General features: G+C 43.9%; 1 pseudogene; it reads left to right on the top strand.

The window, feature by feature from the left end:
- Positions 1 to 23320, top strand: part of LOC136467971 (bifunctional dethiobiotin synthetase/7,8-diamino-pelargonic acid aminotransferase, mitochondrial-like) — a 48727-nt pseudogene that overhangs the window by 2609 nt on the left and 22798 nt on the right.

Below are 23320 nucleotides of genomic sequence, written 5' to 3'. Positions count from 1 at the left end.
CGAACGTTGGACCTCAGCGTCCGGTCATTTCTAGTAAGGTTCCAAACGCGAATTATCATGACCAGAAGCGTCCGATCATGCCCGACCGGACTCACCCAGCGTCTGGTCGCTCAATGTCTCTTCTGTACGCCCTACGTCAGCGTACGTCAGCACTGACCGGACGCACCCGCCCCACGTCCGGTCACTTTTAGCGTCAGCGTCCGATCGAAGACCGAAGCACGTGCCCTCTGCTGCCACTGACCGGACGCGCTGGTCCAACCGAGACCAGCGTCCGGTCACTTTCAATGACCTTCGCCTTTTCTATAAAGAGTGCCGGTGAAGTTTCTAACCCTTGCTCAAATATGCCAACCACCAAGTGTATCACCTTGTGCACATGTGTTAGCATATTTTCATAAACATTTTTAAGGGTGTTAGCACTCCACTAGATCCTAAATGCATATGCAATGAGTTAGAGTATCTAGTGGCACTTTGATAACCGTATTTCGATACGAGTTTCACCCCTCTTAATAGTACAGCTATCGATCCTAAATGTGATCACACTCGCTAAGTGTCTTGATCACGAAAATAAAATGGCTCCTACTATTTATACCTTTGCCTTGAGCCTTTTGTTTTTCTCTTTCTTCTTTTCTAAGTTCAAGCATTTGATCATCACCATGCCATCACCATCGTCATGATCTTCGCCATTGCTTCATCACTTGGAGTAGTGCTACCTATCTCATAATCACTTTGATAAACTAGGTTAGCACTTAGGGTTTCATCAATTAACCAAAACTAAACTAGAGCTTTCAATCTCCCCATTTTTGGTAATTGATGACAACCCTTTCTCAAAGATATGAGTTGAAATTTAATTGAATCCATGTTGCTTGCTCAAGCATATTTACAATGTGTAAAGGATATGGACAAGTTTCATGAATTCCAAATGGTAGTAATTACTCCTCCTACATATGTGCTAAGAGTTTGGATTGTAGCTTGCACATATGCTTAGATAGGAAATATAGGAGTCAATTTCTACCAAATGATGCTAAGGTATAAGAGATGGACCTTTGAAGCGTGATACCAATCGGAGTGCATCAATATACCATCCTTAGCACCATTAGTAACTAGACATACATAAAAACTAGAATACCCCATGAGATCAACATTACAAGCAAGGGTCTAGTTTCCATAGAATGAACATAAGTCTAGTTACTTTAGCCTATGCATGCTAGTTTTTCATTTCATCATCCAAGCCTATAACTAGCATACACCACACAAGCATGGATATTGAAATTTAGAACTTGTGCTATGCAAGCAAATATATGAAATGCACATAAAAATATAACATACAAGTTTATGAGCTTGCTCCCCCTACTTGTGTGCATTTTTTATTGATCCCCTTACATTGATCCCTTACAATGTCAATGTCATTTCATTTGTTTGCTCCTCCTATCTTATTATCTTTGTGAATTTCTCTCCCCCTTTGTCAACAATTAGCATAAAAGGTGAGCTGAAATTATAGATAGGTTGGGGTGAAACCATGTGAAATGAGGATCATTTTCTCAATTTGGTTCAATCTAGATTACTTTGCAAAAGATATTTAACTCGGTTTGATCCAAGGACAAGCTTTTTCACACCTCCAAATAAGGGTTATCTTGTACCATGTTGAGTTAAATACTTATAACTTATTTTCTAGATCAAACACTAGGTTTACAAGCCCACAAACATGTCATATGCTACCACTAGATCATTTCAAGCATACAAGCAATAGTGGTACCATACAAGCATCAAATTCATTCGATTTTCATGAATGAGCCTATTCAAATGTGAAATATGTCTAGATGCACTAAACATGTCCTTAGCAAGTATGTATGCCATGCCAATCAACTTTTACCTTGGATTGGTCGAAGGAGAGGCATGTCATATAAGTGGGGGGTGCATCAACACATATTGGAGAAGTCAAGTATGTTCAATTCATTCCTTAGCTTGCAAAACCTCTTCTCGTCAAGTGGCTTAGTGAAGATATAGGCAAGTTGATCTTTGGTGCCTACACTCTCAATGCAAATGTCCCCTTTTTGTTGGTGATCTCTTATGAAATGATGGCAGACATCAATATGCTTTGCTCTTGAATATTGAACCGGGTTGTTGGTGAGCTTTACGGCACTCTCATTGTCACATAGCAATGGCACTTGCTTGAATTTGATTCCAAAGTCACTCAAAGTAGCCTTCATCCAAAGTAATTGAGTACAATAACTACCGGCCAAAATGTACTCCGCTTCGGCGGTTGAAAGTGCTACACTATTTTGCTTCTTTGATGACCAAGACACAAGTGATCTTCCCAATAGTTGACATGTGCCCGATGTGCTCTTTCTCTCAACTTTGCATCCCGCATAATCAGAGTTCGAATATCCAATCAACTCAAATCTTGCTCCTTTAGGATACCACAATCCAACATTTTGTGTATGCTTCAAGTACCTCAATATTCTCTTTGTTGCCTTCAAATGACTTTCTCTTGGTGAGGCTTGAAATCTAGCACACATACATACACTAAATATCACATTCGGCCTTGATGCGGTCACATAGAGTAGGCTTCCAATCATAGACCGATACATCTTTTGATCCACCATGTTGCCACTAGCATCACTATCTAAGCTTCCACTTGTCCCCATTGGTGTACTAATAGCTTTACTATCATCCATTTCAAACTTCTTGAGCATGTCCTTGATATACTTGCCTTGACTCACAAATATGCCATTCTTTATTTGCTTGATTTGAAGACCAAGGAAGTAACTAAGCTCTCTAATCATGGACATCTCAAACTCACTTGCCATCATCTTACCAAACTCCTCACAAAAATCTTGATATGTTGACCCAAATATGATATCATCAACATAGATTTGCATTACAAACAAGTCATTTCTAAGCTTCTTGGTGAAGAGAGTGGTGTCAACCTTTCCCATCTTGAATCCCTTAGAGAGTAGGAAATCTCTCAATCTCTCATACCATGCTCTAGGTGCTTGTTTTAATTCATACAAAACCTTTCTCAACTTATAAACATGGTTGGGTTTCTTCTCATCTTCAAAACTGGGAGGTTGCTCAACATACACAAGCTCATTGATGTACCCATTGAGAAATGCACTCTTCACATCCTATTTGGTACAACTTGATGTTGTGGGCACAAGCATAGGCTAACAAGATCCTAATTACTTCCAATCTTGCAACCGGGGCATATGTTTCTCCAAAGTCAAGACCTTCAACTTGAGTGTAACCTTGAGCTACTAATCTTGCTTTGTTCCTTATTACTATCCCATCTTGATCTTGCTTGTTCCGAAAGACCCACTTGGTTCCAATCACATTATGATCCTTAGGCCTCTCAACTAACTCCCATACTTGGTTTCTTGTAAAATTGTTTAGCTCTTCATGCATAGCATTGACCCAATCAGCATCCTTCAAAGCTTCATCTATCTTCTTAGGTTCAATGAATGACACAAATGAGAAATGCTCACAAAATGAAGCCAGTCTTGATCTAGTTTGCACACCTCTTGAAATATCACCAATGATAGTGTCTAAGGGATGATCTCTTGCAACATTGGTTGGTTGAAATACTTGCACTTGATTGCTTGCATTTGATAGATCACTTGGTTGAGATGATGAACTAGCCACTTGTTGTTGATCTTGCACTTTATCATCACTAGTTCTTGCTTGAACTTGATCATGAGAACCACTAGCTTGCACATTTAAGTTAGAGAGCACTTTATTCTTGTCATCTTCAACATTAATCACCTCTCTAGGCCTTATATCACCAATATCCATGTTCTTCATTGCATTGACTAATTTAGTGCCTCTTACATCATCTAGATTCTCATCTTCCTCTTGGGAACCATTTGTTTCATCAAACTCCACATCATGAACCTCCTCAAGAGTACCACTAGCCAAATTCCAAACTCTATAAGCCTTGCTAGTAGTGGAGTAGCCAAGCAAGAAACCTTCATCACATTTCTTTTCGAACTTGCTCAATCTAGTGCCTTTCTTCAATATGTAGCATTTACAACCAAAAACCTGAAAGTATGCTATATTTGGCTTTCTTCCATTCAATAGCCCATAAGGTGTCTTCTCCATCATGGGATGACAATAGAGCCGGTTGCTATAATAGCAAGCCATGTTGATTGCTTCGGCCCAAAATGAATGACTCACATTGTACTCACTCAACATTGATCTTGCCATGTCAATGAGTGTTCTATTCTTCCTCTCAATAAGGCCATTTGATTGTGGAGTGTACTTGGCCAAGAATTGATGTCTAATTCCAAATTCATTACACAACTCATCAATCTTTGTGTTCTTGAACTCACTACCATTGTCGCTTTTAACTTTCTTGATGGTTGTTTCAAACTCATTGTGAATGCCCCTTGACAAATAATTTGAATGTTGCAAACACATCACTCTTGTCCACTAGAAAGAATACCCATGTGTATCTAGTGAAATCATCCACAATCATAAATCCATATTTGTTTTCACCAATGCTAGTGTATGTGGTTGGTCCAAACAAGTCCATGTGCATCAACTCAAATGCCTTAGATGTGCTCATCATGCTCTTCTTAGGTGTGTGTTACCAACTTGCTTTCCGGCTTGACATGCACTACATAGCTTATCCTTTTCAAATATGACATCTTTCAAGCCTCTAACTAAATCATGATTGATCAACTTGTTCAATTGTTTCATTCCAACATGACCAAGCCTTCTATGCCATAACCAACCCATGCTAGACTTAGTGATCAAACATGTTGTCAATTGAGCTTCTCTAGCATTGAAATCAACCAAGTATAGATTTTCATATCTAAATCCTTTGAATATCAAGTTAGAGCCAGTCTACACTTATAATCTCTACATCATCCACACCAAATATGCACTTGAAACCAAGATCACACAATTGAGCTACCGATAAAAGGTTAAAGTTCAAGCTCTCTACTAGTAGCACATTGGAAATGCTCAAGTCATTAGATATTGCAATCTTACCAAGCCCTTTGACCTTGCCTTTGCCATTGTCACCAAATGTGATACTGTCAATCCCATTGCTCTTGTTTTCATTGATTGAATTAAACATTCTTGGATCACCGGTCATGTGTTGTGTGCACCCACTATCAAGCACCTAATGCCTTCCTCCAGCTTTATAATTGACCTACAAAAGAAGATCAATTCATTTTAGGTACCTAAACTTACTTGGGTCCTTGAAGGTTAGTTACCAAGGTCTTTGGTACCCAAATGGCCTTCTTCTTTGGGCCCACAATTAGTGTATCAATGAACTTAGCCTTCACACCATTGGCACCCTTAAAAAGCATGTAACAAGAATCAAATTTAGGTAACTTGTTCTTGTTAGTCTTGCAATATTGCTCTATATGCCCAACTTGTTTGCATCTATTGCAAAACCGGCCATTTCCCTTCATAAAGCTAACTTTGGGAGTGACAAAGACCGCCTTACCTTTCTTGAGGGTATAGCCTAATCTCTCTTTGTTGAGAGAAAACCTTTGGCTACCCAAGCACTTTAGCAAGTGGGCATCTCCACCATAGGCATTGCCTAAGGCACGAGTGAGCTCATTCACCTCCTTCTTGGGGGTCTCATTTTCCACCATTAGTGAGGCATCACAAGAGAGACCATCACTCAAAGGTGAAGTGGAAGTGGTAGTGCTACAAGAAGAGTTAGTGGGAGCAACTACAATGGGCTTATAAAAAGATTTATCAATAAGATCACAAGTTAGTCCCACATCACATGATGCGATCACTTGCTCCTTCTTGGCTTCCTCCACTTTGACATGCTCAATGAGAGAGGAGTGAGCCTTTTCAAGCTTAGAGTGAGCTTTGCCAAGCTTCTCATAGGCTTCCATTAGCCTCTTATGAGTGGCATTGAGCTCATCAAAGGATTGCTCAAGAAATTTTACCTTCTTGTGTAATTCTTTGCTACTCCTTTCTCTTCATCTCATTGCAAGCGTACACTTGCTCACACATGTCCAAGAGTTCTTCCTTGGTGTACTCCTCATCCTCATTCCTCATCATCATCATTATCATCATTCCTACAAGTATCACTTTCACATTCATCATCATCACTCACATCATACTTTACCTTGGTAGGCTTTGCCATGAGGTATGCCGATGGAGTGTCGAAGATAGAGAGCTTGTCGTTGATGGCGATGCTTGCTAGTGCTCTCTTGATAGATTTTTTATCATCATCACTAGAGCTATCACTATCCGAAGAGCCATCACTATCACATGTGACCACATAGCCTCCACCTTTCTTCTTCTTTTAGAAGGTCATTCTCTTCTCCTTCTTTTCTTTCTTATCCTTTTTGAGCTTCTTTTTCTCATCCTCATCATTATCACTATTGTAGGGACAATTTGCTACAACGTGATCGGGGCTCTTGCAATTATAGCATCTTCTCACATATTCTTTGCTTTTGGTGTGATCTCTTCTCTTTCTTGCTCCATAGCCCTTCTTCTTCATGAATTTTCCCATCTTGCATACAAAGAGGGCCATAGCTTCATCATCAATATCACTAAGATTATCATCATCACTTGATTATTTCTTGGACTTGCCCATGTTCTTGGATGATGATGAGCTAGCCTTGAATGCTATACTCTTCTTCTTCTTCTTTTCTTCTTCTTCTTGTCATCCTTGTCATCCCCCTCCCTTTCCACACAGTATGTCTCTTGGGTCATGACATCACCTAGTACTTGGTTAGGGGTAATCTCCTTCAATCCTCCTCTTATGATAAGCAATCTCAACATCTCAAATCTAGGAGGTAAGCACATCAAGAACCGATGAGAGACATCATCATCCTTGATCTTCTCTCCCAAGGCCTTCAAGTCATTTACAATCACTTGCATCCGATGGAACATTTCCGGAATACTCTCATCTTCCTTCATCTTGAAGCTTGTCAACTTATCCTTGAGAATATACAACTTAGCACTCTTCACTGTCAGTGTGCCCTCATATATTTCCTCCAATATCCTCCACACCTTATTTGCTCTTTCACAATCCTTGATTTGCTCAAACACCTTGAAATCAATGGCATTGTATATGGTGTTAAGAGCCATTATATTGCATTGCTTCTTGGTCTTGTCTTGGTTGGTGGGGTCATCGGGATCAATGATAGCATAGTCATTCTCGGTCACTTTTCATACTTGATCATTGATTGAACCAAGATACATCCTTATCTTTCTCTTCCAATAATCATAGCATGTGTCATCAAAAAACGGTGGTTTGCCCCCCACATGGTTGAACACAACTTGAGCCATAATTTGACACTGAGGTTGTTAAGCCTTCAATCAAACGGTGACCACAGCTCTGATACCACTTGAAAGGTCCTAATATGGCTAGAGAGGGGTGAATAGCCTATTTAGAAACCTACAAATCAACTAGAGCAATTTGATTAGTATGACAAATAGCGAAATACAAACTTGCTTTAGCTCTACAAGGGTTGCAAGCCACCTATTCAACAATTCTAGTTGCAATGATTATTAGGCACACAACTTGCAATATTACTAGTCACTAAGAGCTCTCAATCTTGCTACTCTAAAGAGCTCCACTAGATGAACTTAAAATAACAAAGCAAGCTCTTAATTCTAATTACACTAAAGAGCTTGCCACAACTAGTTTGCAAGAATATAAATGAGTGAGTAGGGTGATTATACCATCGTGAAGAGGAGTAAACCAATCACAAGATGAATACTAAATCAATCACCAGAAGAATAGCAAAGGGCAATAGACAACCAATTTTTCTTCTGAGGTTCACGTGCTTGCCGACACGTTAGTCCCCGTTGTGTTGACCAACACTTGGTGGTTCGGCGGCTAAGAGGTGTTGCACGAACCTCGTACACACAATTGGACACCGCAAGAACCAACCCACAAATGAGGTAACTCAATGACATGAGCAATCCACTAGAGTTACCTTTCGGCTCTCCGCTTGGGAAGGCACAAGACCCCTCACAATCACCACGATCGAAGCTAGAGACAATCACCAACCTCCACTCAACGATCCTCGCTGCTCCAAGCCATCTAGGTGGCGGCAACCACCAAGATTAGCAAGTGAATTCCACAGCGAAACACGAATGCCAAGTGCCTCTAGATGCAATCACTCAAGCAATGCACTTGGATTCTCTCCCAATCTCACAAAGATGATGAATCAATGATGGAGATGAGTGGGAGAGCTTTGGCTAAGCTCACAAGGTTGCTATGTCAATGCAAATGGCCAAGAGAGTGAGCTTGAGCCTGCCATAGGGCTTAAATAGAAGCCCCCATGAGATAAAGCCGTTGGGCTCCTCACTGCACTGAACATAGGCCGACCAGACGCTCCGATCATATTGACCGGACGCTAGACCTCAGCGTCAGGTCGTGTGATGTGCGCCACGGGTCAATTGATGACCAAACGCGTTAGTTAGAAAATGACCGAACGCGTTAGTTAGAAAATGACCGGACGCTGGACCTCAGTGTTCGGTCGTTTCCAGTAAGGTTCCAAACATGAATTATCACGACCGGAAGCGTCCGGTCATGCCCGACTGGACTCACCCAGCGTCCGATCGCTCAACGTCTCTTCTGTATGCCCTATGTCAGCGTACGTTAGCACTGACCGGACGCACCCGCCCAGCGTCCGATCAAAGACCGAAGCATGCGCCCTCTGCTGTCACTGACCGAACGCGCTGGTCCAACCAAGACCAGCGTCCGGTCACTTTCAGTGACCTTTGTCTTTTCTGTAAAGAGCGTCGGTGGCACCGTCAGACTATCCGCACTCTACGGGCGAACACTCCGCTGGTGAAGTTTCTAACCCTTGCTCAAATGTGCCAACCACCAAGTGTATCACCTTGTGCACATGTGTTAGCATATTTTCACAAACATTTTTAAGGGTGTTAGCACTCCACTAGATCCTAAATGCATATGCAATGAGTTAGAGCATCTAGTGGCACTTTGATAACCGCATTTCGATACGAGTTTCACCCCTCTTAATAGTACGGCTATCGATCCTAAATGTGATCACACTCGCTAAGTGTCTTGATCACAGAAGCAAAATGGCTCCTACTATTTATAGCTTTGCCTTGAGCCTTTTGTTTTTCTCTTTCTTCTTTTCCTATTTCAAGCATTTGATCATCACCATGCCATCACCATCGTCATGATCTGTGCCATTGCTTCATCACTTGGAGTAGTGCTAGCTATCTCATAATCACTTTGATAAACTAGGTTAGCACTTAGGGTTTCATCAATTAACCAAAACCAAACTAGAGCTTTCACCCTGCCTCCCACGCCGCCGCTGTCGCGGCCCTTCTTTCGTGCATCCACTCCCCATCGCAACAGCCGCGACATCTCTCAGTGCCATATCCTCCTATTCCTCTTTCTATCAGGTTCGCATGGTCTTCTATTTTCTTTTGTGGTTGGGGGTTGACTACATGTTTTGCCTTCATATTTGCAATGGTTCCTTGTGTGTTAAGGTTCAGCTACTGTATTTCTCCTAAGGATCGCAATGGGGCGGGTCTAAATCCAAAACCCACGGGTTTGGACCCGGTGGGGATAGGGGCAGGTCCATTTTTTGCCCCGCGGGTTTTCGGGTTCGGCGACCCGAAATGGGGCGGGATAGGGTTTCGATTTTCCCCCGTGGGTGGCCATCGAGGACCATGAGAAATCTGGACATCAGGCCTATCCACTGCTCACCCCTCCCCATAGCCGCACCCCGCACGGGATACACGCACGAGCGCGCGGCGCTCCGCCCGCTTGTCGCTCTGCCTACTCTGCCTCTGGCCGCTCTGCCCGCGCCACCTCTCGCGTACTCCTTCCCCTGCTCATCGGTCGCGCCGTCGTACTCCCTTACCCTTCTCTCGTCCACCGCATGCGGCAACGCACCAGCACTCCAGCAGACCGGTAGCCCCGCTGACCCACACGCCCATGCCGCCATAGTAGGCCAGCACCTCCGCCCTTTGCTCTACCCCTCTCCCCCCATGGCTTCGCATCCCCCGGCAGTAAGCGCTCAGCTGTGCTCGACGTAGACGGCACCCACTCTGACGGGGGGTGAGCAGAAAGAAGGCCCCCGCTTGTTTCCTCCGTCCTCTGTAGTCCTCCACAACAAGTTAGCTGCTGTGTCGATGTAAGGGGGGTGTTTGATGCTCAACTTTAAACTTTAGTCGTTGTCCCATCAGATGTTTGATACATGCACGGAGTATTAAATATAGATTAATTATAAAACTAATTATATAGTTTACGACTAATTTGCAAGACGAAATCTTTTAAACCTAATTAGCCCATGATTTGACAATATGGTGCTACAGTAAACCTGTGCTAGTGGCCCCGTTCGCTTCGCTGAAAAACAAGCCGAAATACTATTCCGGCTGATTTGTTGTGAGAGAAAAACTACTATTCTATCTGAAAAAACAAGCTGAAAAGTATGGATTATAAGACAAGCGAACAGGGCCAATGACTGAATTAATTAGACTTAATAAATTCGTCTCGTGGATTACTGATAGATTCTGTAATTTATTTTTTTATTAGTATCCTGAACTACCCCATGCGACATCATGTGACACCTCCTAAATTTTAGTCGTCCGGATCCAAACACCCTCTAAGTCGGGTATTGATTTCATAGGGGTATTGATTTCATACACACTAGTCCATCACGTGCAGCCCTTGCGCGCGTCGGTTATCCAACCAAAGATGCAGCGTAGGATTGAACAATCATCTAATCTTTAACAACTGACATGACAAATACTCAGGGTCGTAGCATGAGGATGGTATATACATATATTTTACATAGATAGATGTGATAAGCGCGGTAATGGTCCACCTTAAATGCACAGGTCCGGTCTGTAGAGCTAACATAACAGTTGACAACACTTGCAAGCTTTATACATTAGGGTTGATGCTAGGTAGCAACGGCAGTGATGATATGATGACACATAGTTTATACACACAGTGACAGGTCCAGGTAATTAAACATTGTAGGTCAAGCACTCGGTGTTGACCTTGTCGGTGATGACCTTATTAGCATCTCGCTTCTCGGTCTCAGAGGTTACTGTCTGTGGAGACAGAAGCTTCCTAGGTGGATGAATCTGTATGCAGATTTGCTTTTGTTATCTCTCTGTGGTTTGCGAGGCATAAGATAAGGAGATTCAGTTTGAGAATTCGGAAATTTACCAGATCCTGGAGGCATGATGTGTGCATTGAGAAGGCAAGTAAAAGCAATCTAAAAACAGGTAATAACCTAACATGGTTGAAGAGGTTAACACAAGCAGAAATAAATGCCATAGATGCATGAATTGAAATGTAAAGTAAAATGTTAAAAAAAGGCTCTCGCCAAAACAACAGATCGTTTCAGAATCCTAGGTGATGACTGAATTGGTAGGAAATTACTGCTTCATCGCTACATGGCAAGGGCAAAGAAATTAGTCTCTACACTAAATAGACATGCATAATTTGGATAGTGGACAGTCCAAGTTAGCCGGCTGCATTGGCGTTCACGTTGTACATATACAGGCTGAAAAGTAAACCCAACAAGAGGGTCTAGTGCAATACAGAGCAAACACAGCTATAAGTAGGTCTATGAAGTAATAGCAGGAGAATCTAAGAAAACCCATTGCACGCACACAAAATCGAGTGCAAATGGCATGAAACCGGTAGGAACTGAATTAAATATTGCACTAAAATTCCTGCAGCAGATAAATGTCAAATCAACATGAGGATACTACTGAGCATCCATGAGGATGCTTTTGTACATCAGAAATACTACAGCTATGCGTTGGCTTCATAGCAGGTTGAATACACTTTTTAAACATATCGTTGTATTTTTGGTCTTAGAAGTTACAACAATTTTAATAGGCAAGTGAAGCTGTCAAAATAAGCAAATCATTACAAAACCATGATTCAATAATGAAAGAAAGATGGACATAAATATTCATAAGGATATATATGAGCCCACGTGTGTACCTGCAGCTAATACAAATGTAGCCAATCTAATTGTATATGTGGAGATATAAAATCACTCTGACTGTGTCAAAGGTAATGAGCAGCACATAAGAAAAGCAGAGTATAGAAATCAAAACTTTGAGTCCTTTCGGGTCCTGAAAATCACTCTTCTTTCTTGAAGAGCCGAGGAACTGGAGCCTACAACGGGACAATAAACAATTAAGGCCGCTGCATATAGCGTTTTTAACAATGCAGGTCTATTTAGCAGAGGCTAACTGGAAACAGACCCATGATCATAGCGATTGGTACGTATCTCGTAAACTTGTGGTAGCAAAATATGAAGCAAGGCTGTTGTAGTTGTACTACTGGAACAAAAAAATTACTTTCTTTGTTATAAGAAAGTTTTTGTCATGCTTGTCGTAGAAAGACAATTGAACGATGCAAATTGATTCTGCTATCATGGACGAAAACTTTCTTATAATAAAGTGCGAGCGCCCATGACGAAAACAATCAAACAACACAAATTAATTCTGCTACCAGTGGACAAAAACTTTCTTATAACAAAGTGCACGCGAACGTTGACTGAAGCAAGGGTGTCGTAGTTGGACTACTGGGACGAAAAAAATATTTTTAATTTAAACAGTTGGGCAAGCCACACACATGTCTACACTATTCTACAAAGTGCTATTCTACTCATCGATACAGTGGCTACAGACTTGTCATATAAAGATAGGTACCATGAAAGCCACAAACTGAAACTATACACAAGGGTACCATCCTATTGATTTGCATAGTAGGTAATCAGGTACAACAAATAGATTTGAGGCTTAGTAACTATGCTTAAGCGTGAGAGGTAAACTGATGTTCTTTCCTGCAAAAAAAAGCAAAACAATTCCCACTGTAAATAGATACCAACCCAGCTGCAAACCTGTAACTAAAGCAGCCTAAGCGTGTTGCAGAATAGAAATCTGCCTATAGCAGCCTACATAATATTTCCTCAATGAATCATTTAATGGGGTAGCTGATCCACAGGAACTCAATTAATGGAATAGAAATTTGCTTATAGCAGTCTATAAAAGCAAATGAACTCACCAGTTCACTTTCCAATCTAGCTAATCCACAGGACCTTAGTTCCAGTTATGTTGTTTCAGACCTGCAAGAAAGTGGATTCTGCAAGAAAGTGGACAGAGATGGATAGAAATAAATACATCATTGACTATGGGGTGTGGTTAGTAATAGAACAACCAACAAATCATGTGAACACATCACTGACAATGGACTTATGCTCAGTGACAAACGCACAAAATGTAGCGAGTAACGAAAATGAAACAACACATGCAAAAGCGAATTGGTAAGATATAATGACATTGTCATCACAAAACTAATGCAAATAACAAGGGTCATAGAAGATTGAAAGAACTAACCATCATTGCACAATTCCATTGTCTCCGTCTAAAAAAAGTTCATCATCCCACAACCCCAAAAGCTCAGTAAATAACATGGAGAATGAAACAACTAATCATCATTGTACAATTTAGGATATCAGTTCTGCATATGGTCCATGCATTTGAAAACAGTAAAGTGGCAGGAGCCGACTGGCCTCCTAGGGGTGTGGCCAAGATCCTCGCAGTGAGGAAGGAGCTTGAAAGGATCAAGATGCCCAAGAGGGAAGGGTGAATTGGGCTAATTCTAAAATTCTTTGCAATAATTAAACCCTATACTTAGTCCACTTCACCCCTTGTGCCTAGAATGTGATTCTAATGATCTATTGCACAAAAAATTAGCACCCTAAGTTCCAAGTCCTACTCTAGTATGACTAATTCTAAGAATGTAAAGACAAGAATTGAATTGCTCAAAAGAGAGAAAAAGGAACGCTGCGATATTTTGCTGAGGTATCGGAGAGTTGCCACTCCCCACTAGTCCTCAGTTGGAGCACCCACGCAAGGATGTAGCTCCCCCTTGATCAGCGCAAGGATCAAGTGCTCTCTACGGGTTGATTCTTTGACACTCCGTCGCTGGTGAATCACCGATAACCGCTCATAACTTGAGTTGGGTCATCCACAAGCTCCGTCGGATGATCACTAAACTCCCAATCACCACCAAGCCATCTAGGTGATGGCGATCACCAAGAGTAATAAGCAAGAACTCTCACTTGACCACAACAAGCCTAATGAGAAGGGTGGATGCACACTTGCTACTCTCTTTTCACTAATGAGGCCTTAATCTTGGATTCTCAAATCTCAATCACCTCACTAGGCTCTTGCTCTCCTTGGCACTCTCAAGGGTGTTTCTCAGCTGTTGAAATGGGCAAGAGTACTCCCTTGAATGAATAGAGGAAGTATTTATACCCCCTCATTCAAAACGAATCGTTATGTGCCTGAGTTAGCATTCTACGGGGTGACCGGACTGCTCCGGTCAGTTCTCCCCGCCACTGAGCCGTTAAGTTGTGACCGGACTCTGACCTGCGTCCGGTCACGAAAACTGCTCTCTGAAAGCTTACTGATGTTGACCGGACGCTGGAGCCCAGAGTCCAATCACTTCGCTGTTCAGCGTCCGGTTAGCAGTTAGCACTGACCGGATGCGTCTGATCAGGATTCTCTCTTTGGAACCTTATTAGAGTTGACCGAACTTTGGCACCCAGCGTCCGGTCACATTTCACTCAGCGTTCTGGTCGCATCCTAGACGACTTCACTTGATCAAATGAACTGACCGGACTCTACTGCCAGCGTTCGGTCAACATTTGAAGCTCCATTCACTTCCAACTCAAAATCATATGTGAATGAAGTTTTCTCTAATTGATCTAAGGGCTACTTCGGAGTTACCTAGTGCTAGATTTGACAAGTGTGCACCACACCTAACCCACTAGACTCACCTAGGTCAAGCTACTAGTCCATACAGTGGCTGCTGGAGGAAGGCAGTGGGGGAGGGTGGAGAGGTGTGGAAGGTGCTGGAAACTGCTGGTGGCATTGCCAGCCCCGGTGCCTCTGGTACTCTTCAGTGCGACCTCTACCGGTGCGCGTGCCTTTCACTCCTTGCAGCTTGGCTATTGATTTCATACACATGCCTTATTTCTTTGCTTGATTTTATTGAATTTGGATATGATGTGTCTAGGACAGAATGAACATAATGACATTTGGGTTTTGTTTGTTGCCTGTGTTGGTTGTGCTTGTGCATTGCAATTCAGCATCGTGATAATTGATCTAATGTCCATGCATGTTGCATTGCATATACTCTATCTGAAATATAGTTTAATGGAAGCATAATTTAGTAGACTTTTCTATGGAAATCGTAGTATAAATGGTATTCCGTACAAGCCATATCAATTTTTAGAAAAAAAGAAGTTTATTCCGGTCTCTGCAAGAGTTTTGCACACAACCAACTCTTCATTACGTTCTAGCCTCTTGCTGTTCTTTTAGCTCTCAAAAAGAAAAACCAAACACAGGGATGATGGAGTAAACTGCTAAGCCTTTTCAATGACGGACCATCAATGCTTGGTGAATATTTCCATAGGACCATAGCCACAGTCTTATCATGTGACATGCCCACTTCAAAATAGGCATGTCGCTCTTCTTCTGCAGGGTATTCCACTGGTAATTTGAAATAATAGTGAAGGTTTTTTTCCAACATTGTAGAACCGATTTTCATTACCAAAGCAATGGAATTACAAAGTTTGCAAGTTCGTAGACATAACTTGATGCCAACAACTTCCCCACGCCCATGCCTCTGACCACTGAGGGATCATCCGGCACTGGCCCTACCGAACACATCAAGCAAGACAATAGAACAAACAAGGTTTGCCAGCAAATACCAACACAAGTACGGCTACTTAAACTTTTCCGATACAGGCCAGGGGCACTGACATTAGCATGCAGGCTAGAAAATAGGACAGCTACAGAAGACGATCACCCAGCGCTATGAATGATGAGTTGCCGGTCATCTTGGTCGTCTTCCTCTGTGACTTTCTTGTGGAAGTAGAGCGATGTCACCTTCAGGCTCTCCGCTCCTTGCTTCATTTGCCTTTCCTTGTCTGCCTTCTGCAAGCCTACCCAATAAAAAAAAGGAGCACATCATACAGATAATCTCAGTAGGAGATTTGATTCTTTTGTCCTCAAAACAAATAGCATTACTTGTGCACCATATTGCCCAACAAAGAGCCGCCAGCCCCACTGCATATATAGGTTTACTATTCGGTAAGCTAAGCTTGATCCAAACCCAAAACCTATCAATATTACAAGGTCTGCAACTGACTCCAAGGGCACATGCAATCAGACTCCAAATGTATTTCGCCGTCGTGCATCCAGAAAAGAGATGTTCCACTGATTCTTTTTCTGTACAAAAAGGCACAGATTTGACGTCCTTTACAATTTCTTTTTGTGAGGTTATCCTTAGTAAGGATAGCGTTTTGAAGCAGAAGCCTCATAAAGATCGTGCGTGCTCGCTGTAGCTTTTCCTGGCTGTGGCTGCAGCTTCTTCAGTTCATGCTACAGTAAATCATAGTTATAGAGCTTCAGCCACAGCAAGTTCAGCCGAACACTACCAAATTTTAGGGGGATTTTGGCTTGCCAAATATGTTTAAAGTTTTGTCCCTGATCCTTTCGACATAAATGTTTATACATTGATTTAACAAGAAAGTTCTGGATTTTTCCCAATACCTTTTTGCCTTATTCTTCTCATTATTCGCATTGCATCTATATAGGATGTCATGCAATCTCCTAAAATGGTTGTGCAGAATCCTCCGAAAGCCATCTCCTAAAAGTTAGCCACCAATTTCTCATTTTTATAGTTGCAACTGAGCAAGATTGCTCTTCATTGATCTCATATAACCTTGGAAACTTGTCCTTAAGGGACACCTTCCCACACCACTTATCATGCTAGAAGCTTATGTTTTCCCATTACCCGCAAGCATGATTCTCCCTCTTAAGTAGATATGTTTTACTTTAAGCAAATCATTCCACACAGGAGAATTGTTATTGCTTTTTTTCAGCTTGAAAATACCACCTAGATTTTATTTATTTCCTTTGAACAATATCATGCCAAATACCGCTACCATTTTCCACCTTATGCCACTACTTACAAAGCAAACTAGTGTTCATTTTTCTCAGATCTTTGGTGCCCAATCCTCTCGGGATTCGTTACCTTTACCCATTTGACTAGGTGATGTTTCATTTTTCAGCCTTCCTCCTTGCCAAAGAAAACTTTTTGTAGTAGTGTCCATCTTTTTTATGGTAGAGATGGGTAGGAGATACAAAGACATGGCGTACAAAGGCATGTGTGGGGGTATGGCCCCTGGTATCCTCAAGACAAGACATGGGCCGCACCATCAGAGGTGGCCCAGCCCACAAGATCAAGGCGTGCACGGCGTTGCTCGGCGTGCACCGCAAAACATTATATAGTACCAAATAGGATACTTTCCTTGTAACCCTACCTCCTCTAGAGTATATAAGGAGATGTAGGGGTCCCCTAGCAGACAGGATACATATACGATCCATCTAGATCGATACATCTCATTAACATACAGCAATACAATCAGACGCAGGACGTAGGTATTACGCCTTCACGGCGGCCGAATCTAGATAAAACATCGTGTCTGTCTTGCGTCACCATCTCGTTCGTAGCTTGCGCACCTGTCTGCCGATAATCTACTACCTTAGGCATACCCCTAGGTAGACTGCCGATCATATTTCATCGACAGTGGCGCGCCAGGTAGGGGGTGTGCGTACTGCTCCCCAGACGAACAAGATGGTCATCGTCCCCGGTTCCATGGCTACGCCGAACGGCCTCACGTTCACCATCGGCCAGATCACCTGGACCACTAGCTCCGACAACTTCATCGCCATGACCACGGAGGAGGCACGGATCTAATCTGCGTCAACCACTGCTTCACCAGCATCAGCTATGGCTCTGACCATGTTGGATCTAGCTCCGGCCACACCAGCATCGTCTTCAGCCACGCCGACAACCCATCGTTCGCTTCCTCGCTACAAAGGGAGGCGGATTGACAACACCGACCTGCTCGACTCCATCGATCAGGTCGGCACCAAGCTTGTTGAAACCCTAGCTCTGGTAGATTCGATTCAAAATCAACCTACCGAGCAGGTAACCACTACCCACAACAGATCTACCCGACCAGCTCAGGCCAGTCGTCCTGCACGACTCGGTACGGATCTCGTGGTCACGTCTACTCCTGAAGGGCGCTCCGTTCGTTGCCGACCAGCCCCCGCAACGGGTCTCTGGCTCTCCAAGTGCGAAGCCTTGATGGAGAATTACTAGGCTCAGCCCTACTGGCCTGCGAAAACACTGCTTCCAACTACTGCGTACAATATACAACGCCGCTCGAATCTAGTGTTTTATACATCGACCTCAGCCAAAGCCATGCAACTTCGTCAACATGGTTCGGATTGAGGAGCATCAAGAAGGGTCGGTCCACACAGTTCAAGAGGGCGGTTCAAGCTCCCCGTCTAGCATCGCATCTATTGGCTTCCATCCATACTGAGCTTTAGCATCGTGACAATGAAGAAGTTGAATACAATCTGGAAAGGGGTCAAGGCCATGGATTTATCTACTCCAACGACGACTACTGAAGACAACAGCATGCATCAAGCACCCTTCGGCCATGCCTCCATCTACTCTGCCATACAGCATCGTTTCTCCAACCAGTCAATGATCTCCTCGAATCTCCTAAGGCTGATCACTAATATAAGGACGACATCGTCGGACTCCTTACTCTGACCATCTTCCACATCGCAATGATGATCGCCGTGAAGAACAGCGCCGTGACAACCTCGACCGCCGCCATGACGACAGGCTGGAAAGCTCGAGGGCCGAGCAACGCCGTCAACGCCGACCAGATAACGCCATACGTCGCCGACTAGACGCTCCATCCAAAGCTAAGTCACGCTTTAATATTCTTCTAAATATTCTCCAATCTTCGTATATCGCCATAATGTTTCTCTGAACTGTTTTCTCCATATTTACTCTCCAAACGATTTTCTGAACCCTCGAATAGTCCTGTTGATGCTCGAACGCCTCCAGAGACGGCCCTGTCTCCGGCTCCTCCCTACACATGCTACGGGCTCCGCACTCTACGTTATGGGTGGTCGGCAGTGGCTCCTTGGTCACGCCTGTTCCTCCTACATGTGCACGGGCTCCGCGCTCGACGTTATGGACTATGGGCTAGCTAGGGCCGGAGACTCAGCTACACACTAACTATTCGGGCGGTTTATATTAACATAAATATATTTTCACTGCCAACTGATAGCCGAACTGCATACTGTCGTTTCATCACCATTGCTGATTTTTCTCCAGAGTTCATTTATTTTTACATCATGTACTACCCGTTCTACATGTTTGTATTGCTAGGATCATCATCCACCTGGTGCTCGGACTTCTCCACCGATCAACTGGTCAGGACCGCTTGGTTCATGGACTCCAGTCGCTGACCAGTTGATCGAACTAATCACCAGCTACTGCTGGTTACTCCTCGGCGCACGAATACTTCATGCTCGAGGACTAAGTGGGCACACTTCACCGCACTGGACGTCGTTAAGCTACAGTCGGTGCTCGGACCTCGCCCCCTACAGCCGGGGACTCCTCAGTGCTCGGACATCGCCGCCTACGCCGGGGACTCCTCGGTGCTCGGTCATCGCTAGCAACATCGGGGACTCCTCGCTCCTCAGGTGCTCGGTCATCGCTAGCTGATGTCGGGGACTCCTCGCTCCTTGGTGCTCAGGTCATCGCCAGTGATGCCGGGGACTCCTCGCTCTTCGGTGCTCAGACATCACCATCGACGTCGAGGACTCATTGGTACTCGGACATCGCCAGCGACGCTAGGGACTCCTTGCTCCTCGGTGCTCGGACATCGCCAGCGACGCCGGAGACTCCTCGGTGCTCGGACATTGCCAGCGACGCCGGGGACTCCTCGCTCCTCGGTGCTCAGACATCGCCGCCTACACCGAGGACTCCTCGATGCTCGGACATCACCTGCGCTAGGAACTCCTCACTGCTCGGACATCGCCAGCTACGCCGGGAACTCCTCAGTGCTCGAACATCGCCAGCGACGTCGGGGACTCCTCGCTCTTCGATGCTCGGACATCGCCAGCAACGTTGGGGACTCCTCGCTCTTTGGTGCTCGGACATCGCTAGCGCGCCGGGAACTCCTCGGTGCTCGGACATCGTCAGCGACGCTGGGGACTCCTCGCTCTTTAGTGCTCAGACATCGCCAGCGACGCTGGGGACTCCTCGCTCTTCGATGCTCAAACATCGCCAGCGACGTCGGGGACTCCTCGCTCTTCGGTGCTCAGACATCACCAGCGACGCTGGGGACTCCTCGCTCTTCGGTGCTCGGACATCGCCAGCGACACTAGGGACTACTCGCTCTTTGGTGCTCGGACATCGCCAGTGACACCGGGGACTCCTCGCTCTTCGGTGCTCGAACATCACCAGCGACACCGGGGACTCCTCACTCTTTGGTGCTCGGACATCGCCAGCGACGCTGGGGACTCCTCGCTCCTCGATGCTCGGACATTGCCAGCGACGTCGAGGACTCCTCGCTCCTTGGTGCTCGGACATCGCCAGCGATGCCGGGGACTCCCTCGCTCCTCGGTGCTCGACCGACATCACCAGCGACGCTAGGGACTCCTCACTCCTCGATGCTCGGACATCGCCAGTGACACCGAGGACTCCTTGCTCTTCGGTGCTCGGACATCGCCAGCGACGCCAGGGACTCCTCGCTCTTCGGCGCTCAGACATCGCTAGCGACGCCGGGGACTCCTCGCTCTTCGACGCTCGGACATCGCTAGCGATGCCGGGGATTCCTCGGTGCTCCCTTGGTGGTCGAATCTTGCTACAGTCTCATCGGTGTGCTATCAAGCTGCTCCATGCTGTTCGGATCAGGGTGCTGATCTTGGGCAGCACGTCCTGGGGTCTTGATACTGCGTAGGTTAGACTTCTTTTTCTTTGACCCTGCTACAAGATTCATTCTTCATCTTCCAGCAGGCTCGAGGACTAAGTGGGCACACTTCACCTTACGATGAATGTGCGCTTTTCTCATCTGGTGATAAGAATCATCCCCCCCACCCCCACCCCCACACACACACAAAAAAAAAAGAAAGAAAAAAAGAAAGAAAAGGCTAGAGAGATCCCCTGCCATCCATCTAGCCTCTTTACCATCTTTTTCTCAATTGGAAGGCAGTCAACAGTATGTAAACTGGTTCCAGAGACAGGGACACAAGGTACTTGATAGCCCATTTACCAATTGCACAGTTAAACATATTAGAGAAGTCAACCATTTTGTTCATGTCTTGGCTAACCAGAATCACCTTACTTTTTGAAAAGTTATAATATTCAACCCAGACATGGCTTCATTACATGTATAAGAGCAGGTTCAAATGAGCAGCTTTTTCTTTGACATCTTGAATGCAAAGAATGGTGTCATCATCATATTGCAAAATGGCCACCCCATTATTAATATATTCAGGGACTAACCCTTTGATCAGATTATTGGTTTGTGCGAGGTTTGCCATCTTGGCTAAAGTGTCTGCAGTGATTTTATATAAAAAGGGGGATAAGAGATCCCCTTGTCTAACTCATTCCCAGTTTTAAAATAAGCCCCCTGGATGTTGTTGATTTTGATGCTAAGGGTCCCATAGGTCAGGATCAGCTGTATCCATTCACACCATTTTTTTATTAAGACGTCTCTATCTGAGACATTCAAGCAACTGTTCTGAAGTTTACTAGGCTATATTTTGAATATTTTCAAAGAGTTGAAACAAAGATTCTACAGTTGTTTTCAAATAAGCCTAAAATTTAGCTAAATTCAAACATCTCGAGTCGTATGATGCAACTTGACTCCCTAAAAATCGCTGCCAGGAATCCCTATATCTCATTCTTTGTGTTCCCTCCCCATGTTGTCAGTTGTCACCGAGATCGCCTGAAGGACATAAAAATTATTTGTGTCTATGCTTTGGCCTTCTCTTGCTTCCACAGATTCTGATTTGTCTTTAGGTGAGGATAAACAAATGACTGTTCAATTGTTCTTGCACTGGAGCAATTCCATGTTATCGCAGCTCAGTAAACAATTACATACTCCAGTTTCTGGTTCTGGATATTATCTGGCTAGCTTACTATTGGCAGTTAATGATTCTTGAATTGTAGTTTTTGAGCTTGTGAATTCTTCGAATAAATCTTGTGATGTTCTGCGTATTATTCTCTTTATTTCTTTCCTTTCTTTTACAGTTTAAGTTTTGCATGTAAAATAACTGCTAGGTCAACTGATGGATTAAAATTCAAAATGCCTTAACCTCTTAAATCACCTTCTGATGTTAACTGTTAGCTTGAAGCCTTGAACATTTTAAACGTCTATTTGTTGAGTTGATCTTTTATCTGGCTGTTATTGATTTGTTTCAACTCTTGACATGCCTTTTAGGTTACCTGCGATTCTTGTTGGAGATGGCCGTCTTGGTGGTATTTCATCCACTTTGTCTGTGTATGAAACTTTGTTGCTTAGAGGGTATGATGTGAGCGCACTTATTTTGGAAGATCGTGAGTTATCAAATGACAAATTCTTGCTTTCTTACTTGAGAAACAGGTTTCTATTCATGACCATCCGTTTAATTCTTTTATTTTATTAAATGAATAGTTCTGCTGCTCTGCTTTTGTTTATGATAGCTTTAAACTCTATTGATTTTGTTGTTTAGGGTACATGTGCTTACCTTGCCACAAGTTCCTGAAGATCCTTCAGATGACCTGACTGATTGGTTTTTTGAGTCATCCTCAGCTTTTAATTTTCTTAAAGATGCCCTGCAATCATTTCATTCCAGAAGAATAGGGAGGTTAAACAGCATGCAAAGAAAATCAAAGGATTTATTGTGGTGGCCTTTTACTCAGCACAATCTTGTTCCTCAAGATTCTGTTACAGTAATTTATTCGCGTTGTGGTGAGAATTTTTCTGTGTACAAGGTTTGTCCACTTTCTAGTTCTGCTCCTCTCTCTTCATTATTTCTTCAAAAGAAATTTGTAATGAAGTTCTGATTGTGCAACAAGGTTGGCTGATCAAGTGATCATTATATCAATTCTCTAAATCGTTGATGTAGATTAAAGAAGGGCGGGCCTAGTGCAAGCGGTAGAGTCTTACCGCATGTGACCGAAAGGTCCCGGGTTCGAGTCGTGCTCTCCTCGCATTGCACAGGTAAGGGTAAGGCTTGCCACTGACACACTTCCCCAGACCCCGCACAGAGCGGGAGCTCTCTGCATTGGGTACGCCCTTTTTTATGTAGATTAAAGACAAAATGCTCGTCCCTCAATTTGATGCATGCGCAAGTTGGTGGACTCAAGGGCCTGATTCTAACTTGCAAGTTTTCTCCTCACATCTCCGGCATATGTGATTTATTTTGCTACAAGAACTCCCTTTTACAC

The sequence above is a fragment of the Miscanthus floridulus genome, chromosome 1 (genome assembly GCF_019320115.1).
Source record: "Miscanthus floridulus cultivar M001 chromosome 1, ASM1932011v1, whole genome shotgun sequence".
Taxonomy (NCBI): Eukaryota; Viridiplantae; Streptophyta; class Magnoliopsida; order Poales; family Poaceae; genus Miscanthus; species Miscanthus floridulus.
This window is presented reverse-complemented; position numbering and strand designations above follow the sequence as displayed.